This window comes from Acomys minous (genome assembly GCF_964271855.1).
Source record: "Acomys minous genome assembly, chromosome: 2".
NCBI classification, from domain to species: Eukaryota; Metazoa; Chordata; class Mammalia; order Rodentia; family Muridae; genus Acomys; species Acomys minous.
The window spans coordinates 101,845,685-101,850,749 of NC_140484.1; the positions used below are offsets into that span (position 1 = coordinate 101,845,685).

The 5,065-nt window shown below is 48.1% G+C and overlaps 1 long non-coding RNA gene across 1 annotated transcript; it reads right to left on the minus strand.

The window, feature by feature from the left end:
- Positions 1 to 283: 283 nt before the first annotated feature.
- LOC311581638 lies at positions 284 to 4,739 on the minus strand. The gene is made up of 3 exons (XR_014773825.1): positions 4,608 to 4,739; positions 3,631 to 3,785; positions 284 to 1,452 (listed from the first exon to the last, which is right to left on the minus strand). It is a non-coding gene; the product is annotated as an uncharacterized lncRNA (long non-coding RNA).
- Positions 4,740 to 5,065: the final 326 nt, after the last annotated feature.

Here is a 5,065-nt window from a genome sequence, read left to right on the forward strand (position 1 = left end):
GAGAGTGAGGAGGAGAGAGAAAGAGCCAGGGAGGCTGTCAGGAGGAAGAGAGGCGCCATTGTTCTAATTTTGCCAGGAGGGAAGTGAGAGCTTGTGGACTCATACATCACTGGTTGGTTTACAAATAAAGACATCAGAGGCCACTGGTGTTCAAACACAGGATGCAGACACTCTGTCTGCAAGTCTTTTTTTTTTGCCCCCCTAAGGAAAATTAAATTCCAAAAATATTTGTACTAACTTAAAAAAAACGCTTCTCCTCACGGCTCCCATTTTTAGCTACATTCTTTATTTGTGTGTTGAATTGCTGTTCTTTCTTTCTCTCCCCTAGCCCTACCCCCATTCAAGTTTAAATAGGAATTGAAGCTTCAGCTATCCACCAAAGCCAAAGGCAAGATTAGCAAGAATGCCACGTAAATGAAAAGAACACACTGGGTGGAAAGCTAAGCGAAAAGCATCCTTCACGAGATGACCCAGGAACCCCACCCCAACCCCTGCATGGTGGGGTGGCTGGGTCCCTTGGAGATGAGAATTGAAGGGAATGCATTGAGGGGAGGGCTTAGAGCACAGGAAGGGGAGCCCCCGCCCCGATGATGGGTGAGATGAGCATGTGATGGATGAGAGTGCAGCCGACAGATGTCAGTCTTTGCTGTTGCAGGTTCACAAGAGGGCACCAGGAAGGGATACCTTCTGGTGATGCTGAGCCTGGAGCAGCCAAGTGGGCAAGCAGGCCCGGGCGCCACCTACTAATGGAGCCATCATCACCTTTGGTGGTGCACCTGGTGTTATGTGATGCCACAATGCCACTGCAACAAGACCTCTTCTCTACTACTTTTTGTCTTGGGTAGTCGTTGTCACGCTGTCCCCTTCCAGACACTGAAGATGCACCTCAGTGGGCACAGGGGAGATGCTCTCTGAACTCAAGGCATGGTTTATTTTTGGTTGACAGATTGAGAGGATAGCCCATCACAGCGGGGAGCACTTGGCGGCAGGAGTGTGAGGCAGCCGTGAGGTGCATGGTTGCATGGCACCCGTGGTCAGGAAGCAAAGACGGATGAATGCAAGTTCTGGCTCTGTGTTCTCCTTTGAATGCAGGTCCCCGGCTCATGCAATGAGTGTACTCATGTTTAGGGTGTGTGTCTCTAGCTTTATGCAGTCCAGTCTAGGAATCTCCATACAGACATTCCCAGAGCGCAGTCACCAGGGTGATTATAGATCCCGTGAGGCTGGCAATCAATCATCAGCCTGACGACCAAACATATCAATCACACTTAAGCCATAATCTCCCTCTGCTGGTACCCGTAGGCTCCCTGGTTGGCTGTCGATGCAAAATGCATTCAGTCCAATTTCAAGTCTTGTGACCTTTGTCCCCATAGTCTTTAACAGTTCAGACTGTCTAAAAGTCCAAAGTCTAATTCTTTCCAAACCTCAAGGTAATATCTTAACTGAGAATGCCTGCCAAAAAAAAAAAATGCATAAAGCACACATGTAACTCCAATAGACAAGATCACAGAATAGACACACACATGTAACTCCAATAGACAAGGTCACAGAATAGACGCACACATGTAACTCCAATAGACAAAATCACAGAATAGACACACACATGTAACTCCAATAGACAAAATCACAGAATAGACACACACATGTAACTCCAGTAGACAAGATCACAGAATAGACACACACATGTAACTCCAATAACAAGATCACAGAATAGACACACACATGTAACTCCAGTAGACAAGATCACAGAATAGACACACACATGTAACTCCAGTAGACAAGATCACAGAATAGACACACACATGTAACTCCAGTAGACAAGATCACAGAATAGACGCACACATGTAACTCCAGTAGACAAGATCACAGAATAGACACACACATGTAACTCCAGTAGACAAGATCACAGAATAGACACACACATGTAACTCCAGTAGACAAGATCACAGAATAGACGCACACATGTAACTCCAGTAGACAAGATCACAGAATAGACGCACACATGTAACTCCAGTAGACAAGATCACAGAATAGACGCACACATGTAACTCCAGTAGACAAGATCACAATATAGACACACACATGTAACTCCAGTAGACAAGATCACAGAATAGACACACACATGTAACTCCAATAGACAAGATCACAGAATAGACACACACATGTAACTCCAATAGGCAAGATCACAGAATAGACACACACATGTAACTCCAATAGGCAGGATCACAGAATAGACGCACACATGTAACTCCAGTAGACAAGATCACAGAATAGATGCACACATGTAACTCCAGTAGACGAGATCACAGAATAGACGCACACATGTAACTCCAGTAGACAAGATCACAGAATAGACACACACATGTAACTCCAGTAGACAAGATCACAGAATAGACGCACACATGTAACTCCAGTAGACAAGATCACAGAATAGACACACACATGTAACTCCAGTAGACAAGATCACAGAATAGACACACACATGTAACTCCAATAGACAAGATCACAGAATAGACACACACATGTAACTCCAGTAGACAAGATCACAGAATAGACGCACACATGTAACTCCAATAGACAAGATCACAGAATAAACATTCCTATTCTAGTAGGGAGAGTAAGGGCTCTGCAAGGAAAGATTGGACAAAGGCAACACAGAAGCTCAGAGGGGCAAACACCACACCTCCGGGAATCTTGACTCATGGATCAGATAAATCTGGACCCCTGGCTCTGATGCAGAAAGAATTTTAACGTAAGCCAGCATGGAGCAGAGGTAGAGTTTAATAAGTGTCAGTCCTGGGAGCCAGTGCAACGGCAAGGTGGATAAAATGTTTGCTGTTCAAGCCTGAAGACCTGCATTTGTATCACCAGCACCCACATAACACATGGGTGTGGTGTTGCACACTTACAACCATTGCAGCAGCAGGAAGTAGAGACAGGTGGAGCCCACGCCCTTGCTGGGCAGCCCCTCGAGCCAAAAGAGTGAGCTCCAGGTTCCCTGCTAGGCACTGCTAGATGAGCTGAAAATGGTTTGGCAGTTAAAGCTGCCGCTCTTCCAGAGAACCGGGGTTTACATCGTGGTATCCCCATTGGATGACTCACAACCACCAGTAACTCCAGCTCCAGGGGACCCAAGGCCCTCTTCTGGCCTCCTCAGGCACTGCAGGAACACACATACACTTGGGCACACGTGTGTACATAATTACTTAATTGAAAAAGATGAAACAGATAGAGCAGGGTACCCCAGTGTTGACCTCTGGCCTCTGCATGTACCTACTGGGGAGTGCTCCACACATAAATGTGCACACACGTGTGCATGTACTACACGCATGCCTGCTCATGTGCACACAAAGGCGCTTTTACTAGGCTGTATGTAAGGGAGTTGGTAGAAAGACTTGAAGAGCACCGTGGTGGTTTGAATAAAAATAGTGCTTCTATATTTGGATGTGTGGTCTCCAGTTAGTGAAACTACTTGAGAAAGATTAAGAGGTGTGGCCTCGTTGGAAGTGTGCCACAGGGGGGTGGGGCTTTGAGGTTTCAGAAGCCCACACCAGTCCCAGTCAGGTCCCTGCCTTGCGCTTAGGGATCAAGAGATAATCTCTCAGCTACAGATGCAGTGCCCCCACCTACCTGCCTGCCGTGATCGTCGCAGGCCCTTCTGGAACCATGACGCCCAATTTAAACATTTTTCTTTTTATCCGTTGTCTTGGTCATGGTGTGCTGGTTCGAATGAGACCGGTCCCACAGGCTCACGTGGTTAAATGTTTGGTCTCCGGTTAGTGACACTGTTTGGGAAGGATGAGCAGGTGTGGCCTTGGAGGAGGGGTGTGACTGGAGGTGAGCTTCAAAGTTTCAGCAACCCATGGTGAGCCCAGTGTGTGTGTGTCTCTCTCTCTCTCTCTCTCTCTCTCTCTCTCTCTCTCTCTCTCTCTCTCTCTCTGCCTGCTGCCTGCAAGAGGCAAAGCTCTGAGCTACTGCGTCAGCACCTTGTCTGTCTGCTTCCTGCCACGAGGATCATGGTCCAACCCTCTGAAACTGTCAGCAAGACGACAGTTACATGCTTTCTTTTGTAAGAGTTGCCTTGCTCATGGTGTCTCTCTCAGCAGTAGAAGAGTAACCAAGATGCATGGTGTCTTATCACATCGAAAAGAAAGTGTCTAAGACAAACACGAAGCTTCACTGTCTTTACAATAGCCACACCACGTTGATCAGTGAGTTTTGAAGCTATCCCGTTTCAAGAGTTACTTAAATGAAACCGTTGGGTGGTTCATGGGGTTGGAGGGGGGGGTGGAGGGTGGGGGGGGGGGACACTTGACAGGATTACAGCTGATAAGGAAAAACTCTAGAGTAAGGGATGCTTGAAGTTAGAATGTTTTCGTTATAATCAAAAGCAGAAGTGGGAGAAGAGAGGAGTAAGGCCCGTCGTCCATTGCTGCTTCTCCATGAAATGCCGGGACACAGCAGGAATATTGCTTCTGTGACAGCAAATGTTAACTGTACTAGAATTGTCTGCTTACCGGCTGGCGGGAAGCTACAACCAGACTGGTGTGAGGGGCTCCTCCTTTCTTCCCCATGTCCCTACTGTCCTGCTTGCCTTCCTGACTCACCTCAAACGCCAGGAGCACACGAAGGATGTCTTCAAGCTCCGCTGCCCGCTCAGGATGCAGCCTTCGCCTTAGAACTCAGCCTCATGGCCTCTGGTGTGCTAACCTTGGGGGAAAACACTTCCCCAGCTGGTTGCTTCTGAGTAGGGATCCCCTTTTGTGCCATTTTCAGTTTGGGCTCTGTCTCTCTCTCTCTCTCTTGAAATGCGTTTGTATTGGCACCTTCAGTGGTGGGGCCCTGATCCCCGGCACAGTTGCTGTCGCCCCAGTTTCTCGTTAGTGGCGCACCTCTCTGCAGCAGTCACAGCCTTTTCCCCTGCAGCTCCCTCAGCACGGTTTTTATCTTGCTCCTACTCCGCCGCAGGCCAAGCTTACACTCTTCGCGTCCTTCCGGCCTCTCTAGAGCTGAGTAAGAGCAGCGAGCAGCAGCCCTGCTACTGCCCAAGCGCTAGTCCACCTCG